General features: G+C 35.0%; 1 protein-coding gene across 1 annotated transcript in view; it reads right to left on the bottom strand.

The window, feature by feature from the left end:
- LOC120625005 (mucin-2-like) overlaps positions 1 to 4,299 on the bottom strand; it is a 36,669-nt gene extending 32,370 nt beyond the window's left edge. Inside the window, exon 1 of the mRNA XM_039891915.1 lies at positions 4,236 to 4,299. The gene's annotated coding sequence lies outside the window, so the exon portion shown is untranslated. The remainder of the gene's footprint in view (positions 1 to 4,235) is intronic.
- Between the last annotated feature and the right edge of the window lie 10,191 nt (positions 4,300 to 14,490).

The raw sequence follows: 14,490 nt of genomic DNA on the forward strand, positions 1-14,490 counted from the left end.
AGTAGCCACAACATTAGAAATCAAACTAGAGTCATTGATATTCTAAATAAGATTGGCATACAAAAATGGAGATGGGCAGGACATTCACAAAGAGATAGACAGGAAAAATGGAGCAAAGTCGTCACAAACTGGTACCCACGAGATGGAAAGAGAAATAGAGGCCGACCATATAGGAGGTGGGAAGACGACATTAAACAGACCGCGGGACCTAACTGGCGCAGAGTAGCGCACGACAGGAAGCAGTGGCGAGAGCTAGAGGAGGCCTTTGCCAACAGGCAATCCGAAACTCGGGACATAATTAATTAATAATTTAAGTACATAATTTTAATTCAATATTAATGTTAAACCATACCTGACCTAACAATTCAATATATTAATGTTTATTAAATTTAAAAGTATAAATGTTTATTAGTGTGTATGAAATGACGTTTTGGAATTAAAGGCTATTTTATTTTATTTTATTTTATTTTATGTAATATTATGCTTTTTACGGAATACGTATTTTAGTATTTTTATTTGAGTCATCTAAGAGTATAAATAATGTTGTCTCTTACTTTAACGGTAACAATTCGGCGTCAACAGTTAGTTAAAAAAGCTGAAACCGACGTACACTTCTCATTCAAACCAGAAAAGTGGGTCCCATCCATTTACTGACTACAGTTAAAATTGATTGCCCAGCGCAATCGACTATTTTTTGCTGCTGATACTGCCACGCAACTCTCAAATAAATTGTTTCTACGTGACGCTTCAAAAACAAAAGCAAACGCGGTCGAAGTCGCGGGCAACAGCTAGTAATATTATAAAGAGGATCTTTTTTGATCTGTACTGTATAAGCTCCGGTAGTACTAGACTGATTTCAACAATTTCCTTACAAAAAGGTAGGAAGTAACATAGGCTATAATTTTTTTTCAAAAAATTTGATGCGCCTTAAGATAATTGCAATAACGTTACCAAAAGTAAAAAAAAATTACTTATAAAATTCATTTTTTGCCGTGCACTGTGAAAACTGAAGTTAGTTGAATGATTGTTTTAATATTTATTATCTATAAAATTAAATGACGGCCGATTAGCGCAGTGGGCAGCGACCTTGCTATCTGGGTCTAAGGCCGTTGGTTCGATTCCCAGAACTGGAAAAATGTGTGTGTTATGAACATGTTTTTTTTCAGTGTCTGGGTGTTTATATCTTATATTATAAGAATTTATGTATATTATTCATTAAAATATTGATCAGTCATCTTAATACCAATAACTAGCTACGCTTACTTTGGGGCTAGATGGCGATGTGTGTATTGTCGTAGTATATTTATTTATTATTAAAATTATACAACTACAATATGATTAAAGTTCAATGTGGGTATCAAATAAAAGGGATTGACTAGTGGAATACTATGCACTAGGGGGTAGTTAATTTATTAATTTATGTTTTTTATTTTATTTAGAACGCAAAACGCGTTCCTTATTACAACAATAGTTTCGCCAAAGGTTGTCTAAGTGAGATCGCTTTGCCATGAGACCGTCTTTGCACACCTACACTAGTTTTTTTAATATTTTTTTCTTGTATCTATTGTGTTTCCTTTTGTCATTTTGTTTTTGTGTGTGTAATAAATAATAAGAAATCTATTTTTAACGGCGGGCGTACTTCGACTTATCCAGGCTAATATTTATTACAATTCTTGACTTCAGCTGGTAATCGAATCCAGCACCACATTTTCAGTAGTCAAACATGCTCACCACTACACGAATTTGGCAGTTTTATATGTGCAATTTTGAAAGGATTTGATAGCCCAATTCTTCAGGATTTTTTTAGGTATACCTAATAGGTTAGTAGGTTATTTAACAGAACACCACAACTCTTGGACGCAGAGGTCGAGGTTTGTTTGTTTGAAGTCTTTATTGCACACACAAATTTTATAAAAATTAAACACAAATACAGAAGAAACTTAGAAAATAAAATAGAGCGTGCAAAGGCTGTCTTATTACTAAAGCGATCTCTTCCAGACAACCTTTGACGTTAGGAAACAAACGAAGGAACGGGTTTGTGCAGCAATTTCAGTTTAAAAATATATATTATATATGTAATATACAAAATAATTATAATAAACTATTTACTCATAAATTCTAATACTACATACATATTATACATAATATATTTAAGTATATCCATATTTAAGCAATATACTACATACTATAATATTACATTGATAAGAAATGGTTTTCCAAACGCTTCTTGAATAAATTTAGGGAATTAGCCTGACGTAAGTATGTCACCAGGCAGGGAATTCCAGTCTGACACAATTAACCATAAAATAGGTTACTATAGTATTTCGTGCGACTGAATGGAACCTGGAGTTTGCCGTCGGTGCAAGATCGAGGTATGTTAGAGAAATCAAAATGTTGCGCGAAGCGGCCACATAGCGGCGCGTTTCAGTTTTCAGCGTTCAGATACTGAATCCGGTCGCAGGACAGAAATAGTCTACTTATCACAATTATATCTACTTAAGCACATTCTTCTTTGGCGCCACCCTGCAGTAAAAAACCGTGAATCAAGTGACAGCTACACCGTGAATCATGTCTCTATGAATCGCTTAAGTGCCACTTACAATTCTGTCAATGGATAGGTAATACCCAAGAGAGATCATTGCAGAAATAAATAGGTAAGCTACCTATTTAAGATTTTTCCTTAAGTTCAATTATATTTATATATTTACCTTCTTCTTTACAAAGTATAAAACAAAATCGCTTCCGCTGTTTGTCCGCTTAGTTCTTTTAAACTACGAAACGGTTTTTTCAGTTTTTAATTCAGTTTTCAGCAATAGTTATAGTGATTCAAGATGTAGGTTTATATATATAATATATATATATATATATATTTTTTTAAGTATATAGACAAGTGCTTGACTGCAATCACACCTGATGGTAAATGATGATGCAGCCTAAGATGAAGCGCGCTTGCCTAGAAGATGCCTATTCACTCTTGATTTGAAGGTACCCAGATTATAGGTATCAGGGAAGACGGAAGATGGGAGGGCATTCCAGGCCTTTGCGATGCGGATCAGAAAGGAAGAAGCAAAACGCTTCGTACGTTACGTGTATATAATAGAATTCAAGACTTGGCGCTGCTAGATCGCTTATGTCCAGCAGTGGATGCATGATGATGATAAAGGTAATCTGAATCTAGAAAATGGCACCAACGATTTTCATGAAATTTAGTATGCAGGGGATTTCGGGGGCGATAAATCGATGTAACTTGGTTTTATTCTTAGAAAAGGTCGTTTTATTCGTATTTTCAGGCAACGAAAACTGCTAAAATATCTCTAGAATATGATGGTAAATTCGCCTCTATCGACAAGGTAAGGACAATAATATCTTCGATGAAGGATTTGGCGGTCCCGAAACCAGAAGACTCCAGTTTGAGTACAGATGATTCTTCTCCCCTTTTTTTTGCTCTGTATTTTTTTTTGATTTACCAAAACAATCATCAGGTACTATATAATAAAGTCTGTATAAAAAATTAAATGTTCGATATCTTCCATAACTCACCAACAGCTTTTAGGAAAAAACTCACCAAATACTAACAGTGAGTTAAATTTTTGTGTCTTTTTTTTCAAATTAAGTTTACATGACGCTTTTTCAATGCTATGTGCACTTGTAATTGACGTGCATATCAATACATGTTTTTGTGTGTGTGCTATGTTTAAAAATGTGTAATATGCATGTTGTTAGTGCTCTTAATCCCTATCCCTATCCCTACTAAAATTATAAATGTCAATGTAAGTTTGTTTGTTACTATGTGTACAAAGTTTAATGAGGATATAAAATAAAATATGTGTACAAAGTTTAATGAGGATCGGTAAAGTAGTTTTTCACGCAAAAACTACTTAACCGATCATCATTAAACTTTGTAGGATACTTTTATCCCGACATTAAGCTCGGTTTCTTTGGGAGAGGGGATGAAAGTGTTTGACGATTTAACGATATAACTCCGACAAATTATAACCGATTTAAATAATTATTTTTGTACTATAGAGGTTATAATATGTGTTTAATTTTGCCCAAACTTTTTGTAGATCTGATGAATGTGGTAGAGGACAGAACTCCTCAACGGACAGCAGCAAACCCTAAGCGTTAAGGCTTAACGATACTGAATACTAAAATTTTTTTTAGAACTACTATTAAGTTGAACGCCACGTATAAATATATAAATAAATAAGTGGAAAAACAAATTATCGTCTCACCAATCACATCCAGGGCTGTGGAAATATTTTCTCGCACAGCACACAATTATATCACAATGTCCGCACAAAACACAATGAGTACTGATTTAAATAATCATCGTTAACACAGTTATAATTGATCGGCGATTGATTGATTCCCCCCTGATAACGAGATAACCCCTACACATGTAACGTTTTGTTAATTACGAATTATTGTTATTTTGTGTTCTTTCAAATTATTATAGCAAATTCGTTCTTTGATAACGGCGTACAGTCATCTGCGGAAAAAGAAAAACATTATGTTAAAATGAAATTTTGACGGCCGATTAGCTCAGTTTGCGACCCTGCTTTCTGAGTCCAAGGCCGTGGGTTCGATTCCCACAACTGGAAAATGTTTGTGTGATGAGCATGAATGTTTTTCAGTGCCTGGGTGTTTATATGTGTATTAGAAGTATGTATGTTATTCATAAAATATTCAGTCAGTCCTTAGTCACCTTACACAAGCTACGCTTACTTTGGGGCTAGATGGCGATGTGTGTATTGTCGTAGTATATTTATTATTATTATCTATTTTCTGGACCTGTTCTTTATCTTCGCCATTGGTTGCTTGGAAGAAATCGCTATGAAGCGATGAGGCCGCTAAATTGTATACACTGTTTTGTTATACTTTTCTTTTTTATATATTATTTTTGTGGTGTGCAATAAAAGTATATTCATTTATTCATTCATAAAATAGAGAAAATAGCCCAACACAATGTATCAAAAGCTTGTGATAAAAAAAAGAAATATTCCCCATTTCATTTCAATGAACAACGTGTAACCGAATTACGAAATAATGTATGCATAAGTGTATTTCTTATACGGTAAGTTATTAGTTAAATTATTATTCCGTATATTATCGAGGCTGTGTGTACAGCTGCATTTAAGTTCAACTAGCTGTTGCCCGCCACGTCATCCGTTTACAAATCGTGATAAGTAAAATTCTCCGATACAATCTTTCATCATCATCGCATCAACCCGTTACCGACCCACTAAAGAAGACGGGTCGCCTCCCGCAATGAGAAGGGATAAGGCGGTAGTCCACCACGTTGGCCCAGTGCGGTCTGGTGGACACCTTCAGAACATTATGTAGAACTCGCAGGCATGCAGGTTTCCTCACGATGATTTCCTTCACCTGATTACCTGAACTTAAAAAAGTTAGAGGTGCGTGCTGGGATTCAAACTCGGCCCCCCGAAAGTGAAGCCGAGCTCCTACCCAATGCGCTATTGGTTCACCGCTTCATACTGAGTATGAAGCGGTGAACCAATATTTAATAAATAAATATACTACGACAATACACACATCGCCATCTAGCCCCAAAGTAAGCGTAGCTAGTTATTGGTATTAAGATGACTGATCAATATTGTAATGAATAATATACATAAATTCTTATAATATAAGATATAAACACCCAGACACTGAAAAAAAACCATGTTCATAACACACACATTTTTCCAGTTCTGGGAATCGAACCAACGGCCTTAGACCCAGAAAGCAGGGTCGCTGCGATCTCAATATTAAATCAAAAAGTGTAAATAAAGATTTGCATGTCATAGATTTTTACTAAACATGTAAATATACCTACAATGTCTTACGCAAATGAAAGAATTGAATCGGATTGAATCTTTCATACTCCGTACAAAAATTTGAAAATAAACTGGGGTTTCTTAGAAATAAAGCAAGTTTCAATATGTATAAGGATGGGACAGTGAGAATATTAATTGTCTATAAGGGTTTGTCTATAATCATCACACAGAGCAAGACGGGTTGGTGGTCGCAGTAGATGGTATTAGTAACACAGAGGATCCTGCCAGATCTCCGTTATGTTCCCCTACTCGCCACGACACCTGCGGGAAGAGTAGGGTGTGACCGCTGTATTCTGATCTGCCACCAGGTCTGTGTTATCTTACACTTTAAATAATCATATGATCTTAAAACGAGCCTGTTATATATTTATTGTTCTGTTATTTCTGGTTTTCGATTTTTTAGTTTGTGCAATAAAGACTTTATCTGTCTACCTATCTGTCTGTTATTTCGGAATCACAGACAGAAACTTTCATTCCATTTATTTGTATAGATCAATTAATGTTACATGGATTTACGTTGACGTCAACGAGTGTTTGCGGAAACTCGAATATGGATACTTTATGTCACTTTTCTTGTTGAATCCTAACTATTAATATAAATGGGAATGTCAGTTGGTTTGTTCATTTATAACGCTCTTAAGAATACTGTTTGAGATATGGATAAATAGATATGTTAAATGACAAACATCAGGGATAGTAGAGATTTATGTGACAGAGCTCGCCCTTGGGGCCTTGAACTATCCACCAAATCTTTATTTCTGCTGCCAAGTAGCATTGAATGAATTAATTAATGAATGACTTATTTATTTCTCCACATTACTTATAAGTATGAGTACAATATAATGTTGCTTACGGGCTATTATGTTACACATTTATAATGTGGGGACTGATGCTTGAACTAGGTAGAACCTGTAATGTTATAATCACAGTTATTCATTGCTGTAATCGGCAGGGTGATTACGTGTCTCGCGACAGCAATGCGACAGGCGTAAATCTTGCAATCACTGCTGTCAAACTTCACTTTTGTTTATTTATTGTATGAATAAGTGACGTTTGACAGCAGCGATTGCAAGATTTACGCCTGTCGCATTGCTGTCGCGAGACACGTAATCACCCTGCCGGTTTGAAGGGGATTATTGCTTGTATTTACAGGCGGTGATTGCGCATCCGGTACGAGCTCAACTTCACTTTCGGGCGGGCGAGTTCGAATGCCAGCACGCACCTCTAACTTTTCTAAGTTATGTGCGTTTTAAGTAATTAAAATATAACTTGCTTCAACGATGAAGGAAATCATCGCGAGGAAACCTGCATGCCTGCGATTTCTACATGATAAAGGTGTGTGGAGTCCAACAATCCGCACTGGACCAGCGTGGTGGACTACCCCTTTACTTCTTCGCATTGTGGGAGAAGACCCGTGATCTGTAGTGGGCCGGTAATTGATTGATGTGATGATGATGAATTACAGGGCGGCACTTTGCAGGACGTATTCCTTCCATGATGATGTGTGATGTGTGCAAAGTCCATACACGATGTCAATCAAAAATATATAACCATACATTTTCCAGAATTTGTTAGAGACAATGAAAATGAAAATTAATTTAATATTGAAAAAATACCTCACAAAGCAATGCTTTTATTCCTTAAATGATTTTTTTGATATTCACCCCGAATAAAAACGGTTTCCTGACTATGAGATACTGGTGTTTTGAAATTCATCGAATTATTTTAGTTCTAAAATGGCTGCGCCCAGAATGGGTGTGCATACGTCACATTATATAATTAAATTAATTTTAAATACTATACTAATGTTACATTCTGTATTGTGCTGAATAAATTGAAAGACTACTGGTTTTTTTTCCATCTATTTATATAAGTAGCTTATCATAAAATATATTAGTTTATTATTGTTATATTTATTTCATATATATATTTTTTTTTATTTGTGTATTTTTGTTTATGTATTCGTATGTAGTTATTTGAATGTAGGTTTATAATAATTTTACACCACCTACCTATTTGTTCTCACTCTTGTTGCCCTGATCCTAACTAAGATCGCTACTAAGCGATAAGGCCGCCTTTTGTATTCTACTCCAGTCTTTGTGTTTTTCTCTATTCGTCCTTTATTTTCCTAACTGTGTAGTTAGTGGTGTACAAATAAAGAGTTTATATAAATAAATTGTTATTGTATTGCTCTGTTCATTACCGATGGTTATCCGCTAACAATAACGTGCAACATCTGTTTGCACCATTAATTAGTATAGCAATATGAGAACTGTGAACTAATGAGTGGGAGGTTTCTTTTTGACCATCCGACAAAGACCTGCCGCCATAAAGATACTATATGGGTTCAATAAAACTGCCATACCTCTGATTGACTACTTTCATAGTAAAGCGGAAGTTCCCGGGTTGGACCGCGGCACAGGATTTAGGAATTTAATTACTTTCTGAATCTCTCCCCTGACTACAAAGACGTACCGCTAAGTGATCTGGTACGTTGCTGCGTGGAAACTGTAAGAGTTTATGGGTTTCAGATATCTGCCATACCCCTTACATGTCTACTACTATCGATCAGTTGAGATTGCAGTCCAGGCTAACTTATAGTGTGGGTACCAATAAACTAAATTGATAAAAATTAAAGTTTAAAAAACCCTTTTTACAACTCCCTCAGGATGGATAACAAACTGGTCAAGCTCTTTTATTTCATACCATATTGAGGCTCATGTGGAAAAATACACACACACACACACACACACAGACACACACACACACACACAATGGATTCACACAAAAAACACAGTGGAATCGAGAACCTCCTCCTATGTTAAAGTCGGTTGATAAGGTATATTAATGAATAGTTTTAATACCTTTATCGGCCACTGCGAGTACATAGTTATAATTGGCATATAGTGTGTGCGTGACGTCAGGCTGCTGAAGTAGTTCGCGATAGGCGGCGGGATATCAAATGGAATGTATCTATTGTTTTATTATAATAGTGAAATTGGAAGCTAATATTTTATTAGGGCTGCCATTTATTGACCGAGCAATGATATTTAAAAAAAAACTATGAAAAAATGTTGGATCACATAATCGACCATTTTTTTGTAATGATTAACTTCTTCTCTTTCTTCTCTTGGAATGCCTTTCCTCTTGAAAGTCTAGAGGCACAGTCCATTAGCATCTTTAAAAAACTTGTTAAAGATCATTTTTTGTCTGAATCTTATCTCCAATAAGTATCTATTCTTCTGTTTTGTTTGAGGATTGATAAATTTGTTCCTATTTATTGATATTCATTGTGTAGATATATATATATATATATATAATATTGTGTATAAGTTTATAATATATATAGTATTTATGTATAAATGTATAGGTAAGTAAATGTTTTACGCTTAGGTATGCTGGAAGAGATCGCTATGTAGCTAAACTAGCTATTTATACTTTTATTTATTTTTTAAGCTTTTTGTACAGCTGTGTATACATATATGTACATATATTTAGTTTCCAGCGCCCAAAGACTTACTTCAATCTCACCTGGTGATAAGTGGTTATGCAGTTTAAAATCGTAGCGGATTGACTATATAATAAATAAATAATAAATAAATCAAAGTCAAAGTCGAATATATCTTTATTCAAATAGGCACATAGATGGCACTTTTGATGCGTTATTATATACAAAATGTGTACATAGCAGTGAGTAGTGATGGCGATAACTACAATCGTAAACTTAAAACTAAAGCTACGAGGGTTCCAATCGCGCCCTGGTCTAAGAAGAAGCCCACAACAAACTTAGCCGGGTGTTCTTTTTGTTATCACCATCTCACATTGTCATTAGGAAATATTTAAGAAGCAACCTGGTTAGAGCAATTGTTTACACCCAAGCTTTTTTATCGTTTACGTAATCCTTTATACTATAATAGGACTTTTCTATAAGCTTTCGCTTAATACAAACTTTGAACTTCTTTAGTGACATCCCCAAGATATCAACCGGTAATTTATTGTAAAATTGTATACAATTTCCTTTAAATGAATTGCTTATTTTGTGTAGTCTAGTGTACTGCACTGCAAGTTTATTTTTGCTTCTAACGTTCAAATTATTGCAGTCACATTTTCTTTTAAATTTTGATATATTTTTGTGAACATACATTAAATTTTCAAATATGTATTGGCTATAGAGTGTCATTATTTTAACATCTTTAAATTTATCTTTCAATGACTCTCTCGGACCCATTTTATAGATCGCACGAACAGCCTTCTTCTGCAGCACGAAAATAGTGCCAATATCAGCAGCATTACCCCATAGTAAAATTCCATATGACATAATGCTGTGAAAGTAACTAAAATAGACTAGCCTAGCAGTTTCTATGTCTGTCAGGTGGCGTATCTTCTTTACTGCATAGGCAGCAGAACTAAGCCTGTTCGATAAATTATTTACATGAGGGCCCCATTGAAGTTTAGCATCTAACGTTATTCCTAGAAATACTGTTGTATCCACCGGGTTCAATTCCTCATTATTAAGTAGTATAGTGGTTTTTACATGTTTAACATTTGGTAATGTGAATTTTATGCACTTAGTTTTATTTTCATTTAAAACCAAATTATTAGCTTCAAACCATTGTACTACTTTAGCGAGATAGTTGTTTACATCGTCTAAAGCTAATTCACGTCTCTTAATTTTGAACATAAGTGATGTATCATCAGCAAACAATACTATCCCGTGATTGTCCTTAACAAGGTAAGGCAGGTCATTAATGTAAATAAGGAATAGAAAAGGTCCTAATATAGAACCCTGTGGAACACCAATTTTCACAAATGACCCATTAGACCGCTTTCCATTAACGTCTACCATTTGCACCCTATCACGCAAGTAGTAACTAATCAAGTCGAGAGCTACACCCTGAATTCCATAGTGGTGTAGTTTTCTGACTAACGTTTCATGTACAACACAATCAAACGCCTTAGACAAATCACAGAACACACCAAGTGCATCATGTGACTCCTCCCAAGCTTCAAATATATTATGTATTAGCTCAACACCTGCGTCGATAGTTGAGCGACCCCGTGTAAAACCAAATTGTTTAACGTGGAGTAAATCATACTTATGAAAATAGGCAAGTAACTGATTTAAAATAAGTTTTTCAAAAATTTTACTGAAAGTGGGCAGTACTGATATTGGTCTGAAGTTAGTGGGGTCAGAAGTACTACCCGATTTAAACAAAGGAACTATTTTACTATGTTTCATTAAGTCAGGAAACACACCACAATCTATACAGTTATTAAATATTAATGCTAAATCGGGTGCAACGATATCAATTAGTGATTTGAGAACTTCAACGGAAATGCCCCACAAGTCACTTGTCTTTTTATTATTTAATAATTTAAAGGCTTTAATAACGTCAGAGCCACTAACATGGCTGAATTTAAAAGCGTTTTTACACTCGGGCACGTTATTCTTCAATAGAGAGAGAGCAATATCTGGTGAAGAGTTCAATGATTTAGTGGTGGAGATAGGAATGTTAGTAAAAAAGATTTCAAAAGCAGTAGCCACTTCGAAATCAGATGTTAAGTCTTTATTATCTACATTAAGTTTAAAGTTATTATGCCGCGGTGGTACTCTTCCCGTCTCCTCATTAATTATTTTCCAAGTAGTTTTGATTACGTTATTGCTATTTTTTATTTTATTCTGTATGTATCGGGACTTTTCCAAGAAGCAATCGCGTTTAAAACTACTGGAACATAATTTAACACAATCTCTAAACTCAGCATCAGTATTGTATTGACGTTCTGCATAAAGTTCGTACATTTTTTGCCTACTCTTATGCAGTTCAATTGATGCCCACTCACTAAAAACTAAAGCATCAGTCACCACAACCGACTTACTAGTGAATATAGAATTAAATAGTCGTTGAAACGTGTTGAAAAAACAGCTGTACATCTCATTCGGACTTGTCCCCGATTGTAAGAACGGGAGGTCTTTGACGAGGCTAGTTCTCATTTTTTCTATGCGGTTTGATGTCACTGGTACAAAAGTAATTTTATGTTTGGAGACATTTTTCTTCACATTTTCAAATTGAATTAATTGACCACAATGATCAGAATCTAATTTATTAATTATGTGTTTACTTATTGGAATTATATTCGTAAAAATGTTATCCATACATGTGGCGCTAGTGGCAGTAATTCTTGTTGGTTCCATGAACATATTTGTAAGATTGTATGTTTTAAATAAATTTAATAAATTAACACTTAAACAATTACGTTCTAAGATGTTTACATTAAAGTCTCCGCAAACTATTAACTTTTTATTTGACTTTGATATTTTAAATAACACTTCATCCATTACCTTTTCAAAAAGTTCAAAGTTAGACAAGGGTGGTCTATATACAGTGACAATTATTAATTGCTCTAATTCAACCGAGGCTAGCTCTATTGTCCGTTCAACAGACAGGCTCACAATATCATTTCTGTTTTTAAATTTTAAATTTTTATTTAATAGTATTAAAGAGCCTCCATGAATTGCAGTAACTCTGGTGAACGAACTACCAACCTGGTGGTTACCAAAATTAAACAAGTATTCATGAATTAAACAAATAAATATACTACGACAATACACACATCGCCATCTAGCCCCAAAGTAAGCGTAGCTTGTGTCATGGGTATTAAGATTGACTGATGAATATTTTTATGAATAATATACATAAATACTTAGAATATACATATTAACACCCGGACACTGGAAAACACTTATGTTCATCACACAAACATTTTCCAGTTTTGGGAATCGAACCCAAGGCCTTGGACTCAGAAAGCAGGGTCGCTGCCCACTGCGCCAGTCGGCTGACTATGACGGCCGACTATATGGTATGGCAGTTACATTAAACTTATACCTAATCCGCTTCTACGCGACATCGTAAAGGACACTGAATCGCTTAGCGGCAGGTCTTTGTCGGTGTGGTGTTACTAGCCACGGTTCAAGCCTCCCACCAGAGCAGATCAGATCAGAGAAAAACAAGCGTACATAAGTGGACGCGACTTTGTTTTATTCTATGTAATACATTACTTAAAAGTAGGTATATTTGCTATTTATGGTAGCTCTATCTGTGTGGATGTTTATCTTCGCAAAATTTAAAGAAATGTGTCAATCAAAATGTAATTTTAACGAGACATTGCATTATTTAAAAAAAAAAATTGGTTGCCTGTAAAGTCGGTATACGGGCGAAAGTTTTACGTGACAACGACTTTGAGTGGTAAAATAATTTTAATGTGAATATTCATTCGTATAGTAGGAAGAAGGATGAAATAATAGTAACAATTTAAAACATTTATTTATACAAAGAATTATATTTAAAACATTAATTTATACAAAGAATCTCGCACTGAATTTCATATTAACAAAATTTTATTTTTACCTTTACACATACATACGTATTTATATACAAATATACATACAATAACTTGCAATACATTTGCGTACAATGAAACAGCGTTTACTACAAAGGGACGCGTGCCTTTCACTTTTTATGTCTGTCTCTCTCGCTCTTAGGCGGGCTAACCATGCCCGAGTGGAAGGGACGCGTGCCTCTCACTCGCTCTCATTGTGAGCGCATAACGTGAGCGGAGCGTAACGCAGTTTCTTGAAGTGTCACCCGGCAAACTAATTTATAAGACGTTGTCACGTCAAAAAACGGTGAAAACGCTTGCGCCGCGGAATGTAACTGCTAGCTCACAAACTTTTTTCATTTTTTCCATTTTATTATAGACGTTTAGAACATTAGAGGTAAATGATAACTGTCAACTGCTAAATGGAATGAAATTACTAACCGTCTGTTCGAGAAACACTACTAAAGTGGAGTGGTGTTTGTTGCTTCAATATTAGTTGTGTACACGGTTTCTGTTCGTTTTTAATTCTTTGATCTCATCACATCAACCCTTTAACGGCCCACTACGGTGCACGGGTCACTTTCCACAGTGAGAAGGGTTCAGACCGAGGCCAGTGTGGATTAGTTAAACCAAATATATTTTACACAAACAGAAACAGTTTGTTTTCCGGGATAAAAAATGGAATATATACTACTCCGGACTATAATCTGCATTATGCTAAATTTCATCCCGATCCGTACAGCCGCACTGACGTGTAAACATCCATGCAAACATTATATTATTAGTGAAGATTTTGAAAGATTCAGTCAGTAAGTATTTGAGGAAGGTACTATCTATTATAGGTGGATAAGATAAGCATAGTTTCTATGTCAATAATAATTCTGAGTAGGTATCAAGATCGTCATAGTAAATAAGTTACTACTTATTTCTTTTTAGATTTTTTATGTTCATACGTTTTCCGTGTGCTGAGAATCTTATTATCTTATGTTCCCTTGCAGATATGGGCAAGACCTCCCCGGTGCATTGGTGAGCCATATGGTGTTATAAATGTGAGATCCTAGGTTCTATGAAGCAGAGTCAATTTGAAAATTTATAATTTCTTGGTTTTCTGTGTGTGTCTGGCCTGGATGTAAGGCTTCTACGACATAAAGAAGGAATATGGCATAAAATGGAAAAATCCTTCGCTTTTATGAGTTATACAAAATTTTTAAGGTAAGCACTGCTTTTGTGCATGTATGAAGAGCACGCCACTGTTTCTACGATGGTTATAACA

This window comes from Pararge aegeria, chromosome 7 (assembly GCF_905163445.1).
Source record: "Pararge aegeria chromosome 7, ilParAegt1.1, whole genome shotgun sequence".
NCBI lineage: Eukaryota > Metazoa > Arthropoda > Insecta > Lepidoptera > Nymphalidae > Pararge > Pararge aegeria.